This window comes from Acipenser ruthenus, chromosome 5 (assembly GCF_902713425.1).
Source record: "Acipenser ruthenus chromosome 5, fAciRut3.2 maternal haplotype, whole genome shotgun sequence".
Lineage (NCBI taxonomy): Eukaryota > Metazoa > Chordata > Actinopteri > Acipenseriformes > Acipenseridae > Acipenser > Acipenser ruthenus.
The window spans coordinates 42589421-42601819 of record NC_081193.1 but is presented as its reverse complement, the minus strand read 5'-3'; the positions used below and the strand labels follow the sequence as shown (position 1 = coordinate 42601819).

The window sequence follows — 12399 nt, the reverse complement described above, 5'->3', positions numbered from 1 at the left end:
TTATTACTGCCGTCAAAATGACGGCTCGTGGCGGTTCTAGGTATGCCTACAACTCCAGCGGTTCTGGTGTTAATTTTCCAAAATATGGCCAGGAAGGATGAACAGTCGCAAAACCCCAATTCCAACACTATAAAGAATGTTATGCAAATTAAGCGGGTATCTAATTAACATATCCCCTGTGCAAAAATCTGAAGGGTTGAAGTGGTCTGATTGACTGTCTAAAGTGGTTCCACCTGTTTCAAAGAGTCCTGTATCGAGTTGGGAAACTTTCAAACAGGCCCTGTGTTAAAATAAAAAGGTCTTCTGTGGGTGGAGTAACTCTCTTACTATACTAATGGTGATGGTGCTGTGCTATTTATGTGATGAACTTAGGATTTAGTCAAGCACTCTGAGGGGTCATGTACTGCCAGTCCTGTCATTCTTTGCCACCGGTTGTTTGTATCCTATAATACACTCACATGTTATTAATTTATCATAAAGTGCAACTGGGTATGGAGCATATTATATACTAAAATGAAAGATAAATAAATGAATAAGTAAACAAATGTCTAAAATTATTTATGTATTTCTATATTTATTTATTTATTTATTTATTTTTCATTATGGCATAAAATATCCGTCATAACCAGGTACATGAAACTATAATTTAATGAATACAGACCATACATATACAAAATTATGCTACATTAAAATGACCTCTCTAACTTTACTTTTTTTTTTCTCTCTGCACTTGCTTTATTATTATATTCTATTAAATGTATCTTCTCTTGTTGTCCATATCTCCTGAAACACACGCCTGTTTTGTTTTTCTCCGCCTTACCTTTCAATGCCACCTGTCCATTGATTGAAATCCTGAAATGATGTAAAAACGTCATCATTGACATATAGGTTTCTCATGTAAATACTGAATAGTTATTCCACCATCTTTATGTAAATTGCTCCCACTCCACCTGTCGGAAAACATCAGAAAGGGTTTCATTTTTTGATGGAAAAAACAAGTTGTGTTAAAACAGATGGAGCCAGCGAGTTTCGGACTGTCGGAAGTCATTGTGTGACCCTGAGCAAGTCACTTAACCTCCTTGACCGTCTTTCGGGTGAGATGTAGTTGTAAGTGACTCTGCAGCTGATGCATAGTTCACACACCCTAGTCTTTGTAAGTCGCCTTGGATAAAGGTGTCAGCTAAATAAACAAATAATAATAATAATATTTAGGTGATAATTCTGTTTTGTAATATGCAATATGCAATATGTTTGAAGTGAGCAAGGCAGCAAAAGCAGTTCACTAACAAATGTTTAAATATATACTGTATATATATATATATATATATATATATATATATATATATATATATATATATATATATATATATATGAAGGATTAATCAAAGAACATAAGCTGTTCTTTGCATATGTGTTATTTTGTAACACATATGCAGCTGTACACCTTTTTTAATACTGATCAAATATAAAATATTCAAACTGGCCTTTTATTATAAAATAAAATACATATTTTCTGTGGCACTTTTTAAAGAAAACATTGAATTATTGTATTTCTGAAGTTGTGCCAATGTGAGAGTTAGTTACACCCTATGTTCCTTCCCTTACTTTGAGATGAGGAAATGAGGGTCCCTATGTAATCAACTGTTTCGTGCCATGTTTCAGATCTCGTGCCCCCGTACTCTGGTATTCAGCTTTTTTGTATTTATGCTTTGCTTATGTAGCAACCATAACAAAGCACAGCCGAGTCTCATAGACTGAGGGAGTGACTGAGTCAGTTGAATTCAAGACTAATAGGAATCTTCACATGAAATATGCCAATGTTGATTAGACTGTTTGTCAGAACCCACGCAGAAGCACTTTCTATTGCCAGCAGCATATAAAATGTATCAACCGGATACCACAAAGCAGGGCATTGCAGTAGTCAAGTCTGGATGTGTTTTAAGCAAGAGCATTATCTTCAACATCCAAGACAACAAGACCAGGGCCTTATTCATGTTTCATTATGCAGGTTGTAATATGAAATCTTAGTAACTTTAATAGTTTTTGAATATTCATTTAAAATGAATCCCAAATTATGTGGCACAGGGTAAGAGTGGTCTATACATCTGACCTGTGTAGTGAAAATGAGGTAATGAATGCAAAGGAAATATACCAGATCTGTAACTCCTGCTGCAAGTGAACACGATGGCGCTTCTGTACTGTGGTTATGGGCTGAAGAGTGCAAGATACTGAGTAAAAGACTCCGCTTGTGCAGTTAAGATGAATATCAAGAAAGCATTCATTGGTCAAATGCAAACTTTTTGCGCTCTCACCACATAACCTTGAAAAGCTAAAATGAGCTCTCACCTTCCCAAATGTCTTCCTTCTGTCACACTTTTATTATATTATATAAAGCTCCATCAGTGAGCTGAACCATGGAATATTTCGCTTAAATCATCAGAGGATAGATAGCAGCACTGGTATTTTTTATGACTAAATACCCAGGCCTAAAATATATCATGAGGTTTACAAAAACATAATCATCACAGTTTGTGAAAAGGCTATGCTGCTCCTGCCATTTGGAATGCATATTTATTAAAAGTTGTATCTTTATTTGCTTCTACTGGCTACCTTTGCACTGCCTGGTTTAATTTGGATGATGATACCAGTCCTTAATGGGTAAATGGATAAAAAGGAGAATGGTGTTTCCAATAGCAACGTGTTTGACATGACTGAAATTAGTTTGTTGTATAAAGCACTGTTCCAGCTCCACGCAAGTGATTTTAAGGTCAAAACAGGTTAACATCAACACTGTGTTCACACCATGCCCACAGAGATTATTTATGTGTCACATTTTAACTTGATAAACACTTTTTGGGTTTTGCTTCAGAACTCGTAAGTATTTCCTCTCACAATATGATAGTTAACATAAATGGGAAAAGTCTACACTGTAGACCGTTTTGAGACTGTTAAAATTAAACGGTTGTTAACCAGCATCATTTGTTTTTTAGTTCGTTAAAAGTTATTTTACGTTTTTCTTTTGACAGCTGTTGCTGTTAGTTGCAATGGTTGGAAAACAGGATGAGACTGAGAATTCAAATTCTAGTAGTTGATGTTTCACTCCTTGCACACAGCTGTGCAAAGACAAGCCACCTCGCGGGTCACGTGTATCATTGGAATGCAACCGGCTGAGGACCACAATAGTGTGATTGAGGTGTATTTGACCAATCACTTATTCAAAGTTACAGAGCAGCACCAATAGGGAGCGGTGGGGTGGTGCCTATCCACGAGACAGGCTATGTTAAAAAAATAGATTTAATAACTGGAATACGAAAAATGCAGACAAACAATTGAGCTAGTGGCAGTAGTACGATTGAATGGATTGTAGTGATCAACTTTGGAACAGAGGACGGAAACAGTTAACAATGCTTCAATGCAGCTTTCATGCGGTTTAGAATTCGGTAAGCATACCGAGATGTATATATTCCATGGTAATTGTATTGTGTGGTGTCTGTGTGCAAAAAAGATAAGCGAAACGGTCATTCGGAAAGTCTTGTCAATGAGTGAGATACGCATGTGGAAGGGTAGCAGACGTAGGCTATAGTTTGGAGTACGTATAATTTGGTTTTAGCATTGATGCAAAGTAAAATGTGTTCCTCCAATCTTAGTTTAAAATAAATAAATACCTCCAGTGTTACAGTATGTGCATGTGGACAGATAATTTGTGTTTTAAATTATACCTTCACAATCACTTTTGCTTTAGTCTGTAATTGCTTTGGATTGTCTGGACTATTTGTCTTTAAAGAACTAAACACTATTTTAACATGATCACTTAACTTTAAATCAGAGGAAGCAATTCGAAATGTTGAGTTGTAATACATATGTTTAAAATTCTGTTTCGTACAGTGTTACCAAACTGCATACCTGAACGATAGAGCGAGGGAATATTATTGCTGTGATGTAGAAACCAATGCAATTGGTCACCCTAAAGTTTTCAAATTAATTTGACGGCACTTGTTTCGTAAAGGAGGTGGTGGGTTGTTGCTATTTATTGTTTTAAAACTTGCATCTTGTTCATTAAGTGATGCATATATCATATTGATGCACGTTTTAATTTATGCACATGGCTGTACAAATAGATATTAAAATCAACGTTTATTGATTTGTTTGTAACGTGCATTAAAGATTGATGAGTATAGCCCCTTTAAGATGATGATGATGATGATAATAATAATAATAATAATAATAATAATAATAATAAACAACCTTTATTTATATAGCGCAATTAATTTACAATACAATTCAAAGTGCTTTACATACAGAAGAAAAAAATATAATAATAAACAATAAAAAATAATAATAAATAATAATAATAATAATAAATAATAATAATAATAATAATAAATAATATAATAATAAATAATACAAAAATATAATAATAAACAGTAAGAAAAGTACAGTTATTAAAAACAGAAGTAACAGTAAAACTCAGAATAAAACATAAAAATGTTATGGAAAAGCTATATTAAAAAGGTATGTTTTTAATCGTGATTTGAAGATTGCAATTGAAGGTGAAACTCTGATCAAAGGTGGTAAGGAGTTCCAGAGTGTGGGGTCATTAAAACAGAAAGCAGCCTCTCCCATCCTTTTACCATTCACCCTCGGAATACATAAAAGTCCAGCATTTGCAGATCTCAGAGTGCCTTCAGGCTGATAAGAAATTAGCATACCATTTAGACATTGTGGAGATAGTCCATTCAGTGCTTTTAAAAACTAGTAATAGAATTCTGTAATGCACAGGAAGCCAATGCAATGATGCCAGCACAGGTGTAATGTGAGCACTTTTTTTGTTCTAGTTAGCATTCTAGCAGCAGCATTTTGCACTAGCTGTAGAGGTGATATAGCATGACTTGTAAGTCCAAACAATAAAGCGTTACAGTAAACTAACCTAGAAAAAATAAAAGCATGTACTAATTTCTTTGCATCATCCAAGGACAAGAATGATCTAACTTTCTTAAATGATAGAAAGACACTCTAGTAATGTATTTTATATGTGTTTCAAAGGAAAGTGCAGAATCAAAAATAACCCCCAGGTTTTTCACTTCAGATTTTACATTTGATTTTAGCATACCTAGATTAATATTTGTCGAGTCCATCTGTTGATTAGAGCCTAAAAGTAAGACTTCTGTCATCAGAATTTAACTGTAAGAAATTCTGAGACATCCAGCTTCTAATATCGGCTAGACATTTGAAAAGAACATTGATAGCTGTTGTCACCTGGTTTAACAGATATATAAATCTGTGTGTCATCTGCATAGCTGCGGAAATTCACCCCATGTTTACGAATAACCTCCCCGAGAGGCAGCATGTATAAAGAAAATAACATGGGACCAAGAATGGAGCCCTGTGGAACACCACATGTAATATTAGCTAGTCCAGATGTAGATTCTCCTAAGGCAACAAAATACTGTCTATTCATTAAATAGGATATGAACCAGTTTAGGACACTACCAGAAAGGCCCACCCATTCTCTAAGACAATTAATTAAAATCTTGTGATCCACAGTATCAAAAGCAGCACTCAAATCTAAAAGGATCAGTACAGATAAACACTTAGAATCTGTACTTATGCGTAGATCATTTACCACTTTGACAAGTGCTATGGTTAGCGCGAAATCCTGATTGAAATTTCTCGAAGATGTTATTATTTCCAAGGAAACTATTCATTTGTTTAAAAATGACTTTTTCAGTACCTTTGCTAAAAAAGGAAGGTTTGAAATAGGTCTAAAATTACTTAGAACTGAACTATCCAGATTAGATTTCTTAAGTAAAGGTTTCACTAAGGCTGTTTTTAAAGAAGGAAACCTTCCTGACGACAAAGAGCTATTAACTATATCAAGGTCACCATTGGACAGCTTACTAAACACCTCCTTCAAGAGACTGGTTGGTATAGGATCCAAAAGACACGTAGAAGTGCATAACTATTTTATTTAAGTCTTTTAAGTTAATCAGAGAAAAATATAATGTAATTCTGTTTTGATTGTTTTTGGTGGCACACAGAGCTCAAAATCATTTTGTGGAATTTGATCCTTAATACTATATTTTTCCATCAGATTAATTACGGAATTCTTCACACTTGATAGGTGAGGCCACAATGCAATATTCAGGTGAAGGAGATGGGTTTACTAATCTATCAATTGTTGAGAAAAGGACTCTAGCATTGTTCTTATTTTCTGCAATAAGACTGGAGAAGTAAGCACTTCTTGCTGACATTAACGCTGCATTATACTTTGATAGGCAGTGCTTTAAAATATCGTAATGTATTTGTAAATGCTTTTCAGTAGACCAGTGTAGAGCCCCTTTCACACTGGCACTCCTACCCGGGCTCTGGCTACCCGGGTTACAATCCTGCGTAGTGTGAAACCACGTACCTGGGTCGTACCAGGGTAGAGCCAGGTTGCAGCGACCCACCTCAGGATGTCAAGCGAGACAAAATGCATGACGGCTGTTCGTAAGCCGATGAAATAACAAACAGCCACACCTGCGTAAAGGTTTCACTGCCGCAAGGAACATGTCTGTTTAGCCATATTTTTGTTGATTTGAGACACACCATGAGCCGGATTGCAGCAGGGATGAAGAAACATTTGCTCTAATCAACATTTGGGCCAACGGTTCAATCCAGAGAAGCTCGGATCGAAGCGTCAATGCTGCTTCTGGGGCATTGATACACATATTGTTTATTTGTTTCTGTCACCCAGGTCGACCTTGCCTTAACAAAAGCAGTGTGAAACCGTGCAGCCGACCCACATGACACAGGTAGGTTCTGACCCGGGTAGAGCGTGTTGGTGTGAAAGGGGCTTAGATTACACCTGGAAAATCTCCCCGACCTGCTATTGTACCATTGTAGTTTACTGTATCAGCGTATCACTGCACAAAAAAAGACCATTACAACTTGTTACAATTGAGTATGACAGTAATTCAGTTTGGTGTCAAATGGATTTTATTACAGTATAGTTGCCTGGGCTTGGTCTGAAATGTGACCAAAATGGAACAAGTGTTGCATTGTACCACCCACCATCAGCAGATTCACTATACTCTATCACTGAGTTGGATTCATGTTTGGTAGCCATAATGGACTATTCGTTTTTAACTATAATTGGATAACCATGATATAAATATTTCTCCACTATATTAACATTCTAAGTTCACATCCTAAATTTACATAATCCCTTTAGGGACATTCCAGCTCAAGAGGTCAAGGGGAGGTTGCTTGGACACTTCATTGACTTATGTGAATTCATTACTTTTTTTATTGGAAATCCCTTAAAACAAGTTTTAAATTATATTAACATTATTTGCCTACGTTATCCCCCACAGAGAGAAAATAGGTCAAAGTTAATCAAAATGTACATTTTTTACCACCACAAATGCGTCTCTTTTGCACACACACAACTCCTTTGTCTCCATGAAATGTTGTCAAGACATCATGAAACACCTCCGCAGAATTTGATCAACTTGAGTTGAAAGAGCCTTAGTAAGAAAGTTTACTTGTAAAATAATGCCTAACTCGGATGTTGTCTGCCTACAACACCCACATGCCTAACCAGCTTCAGAAAAGAAGTGTCTGGTTTTCTGTTCCCAGACATTAACAGCACATTTTCAACTGTAGTGTTATATATGTGCATGTTTTTGTGCATAGCCTTTATTTTTAAAATGAAGAAAATACTATTTGAACAGATGCTCCAAGGAAGGAAATAAGCTGTCCATTGCATAGCAGTTTAATCCATTCCTAAGTTTAATAAAATACACCTGAGCTTGTTTTATACACTGGGGCTAACCAAGCACATATTAAAGCCTGAAGGATGAAACTTCTATACAATATGTCTTATTTCCATCCCTGTGCATTTGTAGTGGCTCCTATCACTCATATAAGTGGTCTGTCCTCCAGTGCTTAAAGGCTTCTTGGAGTGAAATTAACAAAGCTCTTTATCCAGGTTTCTTTGGATAAGTGAACAGCCTTCAAAGTCTGCAGATTAACAGGCTCCAGTCTGTCAAGGGAGTACCCTGTTTTGGTTCAGCAACCATACCAAACATCTAAGACATTTGAAAACACAGGACAGACATTAACTGCATTAGCCTCTAACAAGCACAAACCTGAACCCTCCAAACAAGACCGTATTAATAACATTTCTTTGTTTTGATGATGACATCTGGATGGATCAAAAGAGTACAGTCGTCGATCCAGCAAAACTCTTTTTACTAATTTTTTTGTAATTTTAAAGGTAATTCCCAAATTCAGTGATCTGGGAGTTTATTTTAATTATTAAAAGTAAAACATTTTAATGGTCTCTTTTTGGAAGAGACCATTAAAATATTTACTTTCCGTGGAGGGATTTTAACTTTTTTATTTTTATTAGTTTACTAAGGTCACCCATTAATGCAGTAGCTGTATTAGTGTGCTGCAAGTAGCAAGTGAAAAAATATGTTCAGCAGGATGAAGAATTTGATCTTCACTTGCATTGTCTGGCAGTATGCTTGTCCAGTTCGGTTTACATCACTGCGTTTGAAAGTTGGTTGCCTGTGAGATATTTGCACACATTAATCTATCTAGCAGATTTGTTGGGTCACCGAGAAATGTTATGAGGGTTTCAAAAACTGTTATAAAAGCATTGTGGTAATGAATATTAAGTAGATATTTAGTCCAGAAGCTTTCTGTTGAATCATTTATTTTGTATTGCTACTTTTAATGCTTTTATTATTGTTCATTTGAAATTATCATGCAATCCAGCATATTGCAGTGTCATATAGTGATCAGCACCAATTGAGTGGTTAAGCACAGATTTGTCAAGTATTGTTAGATTGTTAGATTACATTAAAGTGATTGATTTCCACAAAGTCATGTGTATATAATCTGATTTGAGTCCATTTCAAAAGTGGACAAATATTTAGCTTTTGTAGTTGAGTAAAGTTACATTGTTTATGTTCCAGAGATTTTCTCAATTGAAGTTACCAACATTTGAAAATCAGGACCATAGTTGAGAGTGAAAACTGAACAAATTACTTTCCAATTAGTTTTAAACTTCAATTTGGGACTCCAAAGTCAAATGCAGGGCAACTATTTAAAAGTAGATGTTCAGTAAAGTGATTTTATTAAATGTTTTCTCACAAATGACCGTGCAGTGACATTTTCAGTTTTGGAAGCATTTACAGGGCAGTTTAAACCTTTAGAAAATTTTAGGATTCTTGTGTAGACTGTAACATCAAATGCTTAAAACGGCATGTGGTTTTCAATTCTGGGGCATGAACTGGAAAATTGAATTTATCTGATGTTCCTTTCCATTCTTGGATGATTAAAGTCAGTTTCCTTTCAGTATATATTGCAGCAACACTCTGGCTAATATCTATTCATATTTCTCAGTTTAACAACTTAATATCATCCTTTGGAAGAAAAAATGCAATTAGAAAGTGACAATAAAAAGGATTTATGGTTGTAATCTACAGTATAAGACATCTTCTGAAATACAGCTACAGATTAAGTAATAGATACAAAATATAGTAAAGAAAAAAGCTACTTTCTAGATCCAGGTGAATGGTCTCAAACATGGAAACCTTTACCTTGTCTCTGGATGGTTTTCTATACTCGGTTAATGTATTTAATTATATGACGAGAATCCAAGGTAAAGAACATGTGCACAGTAGTTTAACAGTTTCTTTGAAGATGGTAAAATGACTGATAAACATGGAAATTAAATTAGAACTAAATTTAGATGCACAGTATGGTACTGTAGGCAGTAAATCACTGTTTGTAAGTCAAGAACAAGTTTACTTGAGCCTTGGGGTCAAACAGTTTAGAAACTCTGCCTTATGTCTCAGGGATGTACAGTTCAGTGCTGTTATTTCATTAACCCTTTGAGTAGTGAGTTATAAAATGCCCTGCCGGTCCTACGGGAGTGAGTTGTTGTTGTTTGGTTTTTTTTGGTTTTTTTTTCTCTGTCTACTGCATGCGCTTGATTATTACGAGGACAGCGTACAAACAAGCGTACAAACATGTTTGTATGTATGTGGTGAACACTGACGAAATACATACAAATCATTTTTACCGTAAATAAATAAAACAAATACATATAAAGTTTTATTTTGTCATCGGGAAAGGTTTTGACAAAAAAATAACAGGTAGACAATAAACTACGGGTTGGAACAACCACAACAACACGTCCTAACAAAAAAAAAAAAAAGGCTGAACTAGAGGGAGAGAGCGAGAGAGAGACACAAACAAATCATATCTGGGTAAACAGATTGTGGGGGCAGAGGGAGTGAGAGTGTCTAATGCTTCAGCGTATGACACTCCTTGAAGCATGGAGCAACGCACAGAGCTTGGCTCCGCCTCTTTGCTGGACGCCTGTCGCTTGATGTTGATGGTAAATATTCTTCATTTACGTCTTCACTGACACACTTGCTGACATCCGATTCAGTTTAACAACTTAATAACAGCTTTCCCTATTCTTGCAGATAGGAGGCTGTGTGGTCCAGTGGTTAAGGAAACGGGCTTGTAACCAGCAGGTCCCTGGTTCAAATCCCACCTCAGCCACTGACTCACTGTGTCACCCTGAGCAAGTCACTTAACCTCCTTGTGCTCCGTCTTTTGGGTGAGACGTAGTTGTAAGTGACTCTGCAGCTGATGCATAGTTCACACACACTAGTCTCTGTAAGTCGCCTTGGATAAAGGCGTCTGCTAAATAAACAAATAATAATAATAATTTTGTGAAAGTAGAGTCTGCTGGTGCTTATCTACGGGATCCTTACTCCTTTCCCATTTTAAAACTTAAAGACCTTACCAGAGGCCGCATGAAAGAGCTGCTGGGCAAAAAACAAAACAAAACATATACGCATGGATGTACAGTTTTTCAGGAATCTTCGCTTAAAAGACATGGCGATGCTGTTATTGGAAGGCAGAAAAATATTAAAACACACGCAGATGAAGGCAACAAATAGTGCTTAGAATCCCATCTCGTTGTCATGCAAACGGTCTACTGTTAGTATATATAAGAAAAAAGTGTGTCTGTGTTTATATGTATATCTATACACAGACAGACACACTACATGCCAGAGAGTTTAAACGTTCATAAAAATGTACCAAAATGCACATCCCTGGAGTTTCTTAGCCTTTGTGTTAAAATGTATATTTGATGGCTGGGACGCAAAATTTTGGGCATGTGTGTTTCAGGAACGCATGAACAGAAAAGCTAGCGCGACCTGTGCCTTGCCACAACATTTTATGTTCCCAGGCATGAACTGGAAGAGGAGCTGTCAGATTTGCAGGGACAGGGAGCAATTTATGCAGCACAGCATGCAAGTTCTGTTCAGGTATTATGGAAATGTGTTGCTGGACAAAATATGCATCTTTTGAGAGCCAAAATACAGTGTTTGGAATCGACTTACATTTGTGAAAGTACGTTCTCAGCCATGTGCCGGATTAAGTCCCGCTATCGCGCTCGCTTTACTGATGCAAACCTTCATGCCCAGCTGTGGTGTGCTGTCACCCATCTTCAACCAGACTGTGAAGCAATTACTGCTTCGAACAAAGGAAGTTGCCAGATCTACCACTAATGTAAGTGTAAAACCAAATTAATTTTAACAGTTAATATATTTTTACTTATTTTGCTCATTTAAAATGCCCTTGGTAGACATTTGCCAGTGTAGAAATGAAAGGTATTATATTGATTTGTATGGCATTGCTGTCAGATAACAGATACAAAACATATTTTTTTATAGATATACAGGTAGTGAGTATATTGTGTGGGTGTGGCCCACAATGATAAATAGGTTGAGAACCACTGCTCTAGATAAAAAGTTGCTCACTTTCTGGTACCAACGAGATCAAAACAGATTTATGAATCTCACAGATGATGTATCTGTAGCTCCAGCACTGTTTGACTAAAGCATGTGTTTAAGCGGGGTATTTGTAATGGGTGATTGTGACAGAAATGCAGTGATTCTTGGTGGTAAATCTCCCTCCCGACCTGTGAGGGCGCCAAGTAGCGAGAACAGTGTACCTTAGACGGGTTGACCCAACAGTTCTTGGGGTCATGTGTGACGGCATAAAAGGGGACGGAGAGACGCAGTCTGTTCCTTCGTTTTGGTTAAAGAAAGAAACTGGAAGGACCTGTGAATTGTGAAATCATATCGTGAGTGTTTGTTTGTTTTTGTCTCTAATTGTTTTTTATTAGTAGACGGCTAACCCGTCCAGAGCTGTCGCCAGAGGCCAGCACGAACCCGGAAGCACTCCACCTGTGTCACAATAAATAACTGTAATCGCACCACACGCACTACAGCACGCACCCAGGACTGGTGACCGTGTTAGTGTATTGTGTTTGTAACGGGACTGTTTGTAACCCTTTGTTTTGAACAGTGCAATACACAT

At 36.6% G+C, this 12399-nt stretch overlaps 1 protein-coding gene across 4 annotated transcripts in view; it reads left to right on the top strand.

Moving 5' to 3' along the window:
* Positions 1 to 3226: 3226 nt before the first annotated feature.
* LOC117403365 (rho guanine nucleotide exchange factor 10-like) overlaps positions 3227 to 12399 on the top strand; it is a 101485-nt gene continuing 92312 nt past the window's right edge. For 3 of the 4 annotated variants that reach the window (XM_034005458.3, XM_059024243.1, XM_059024244.1), the window contains exons 1-2: positions 3227 to 3440; positions 6737 to 6794. The gene's annotated coding sequence lies outside the window, so the exon portion shown is untranslated. The remainder of the gene's footprint in view (positions 3441 to 6736; positions 6795 to 12399) is intronic. The other variant, XM_059024240.1, reaches the window with a different exon arrangement.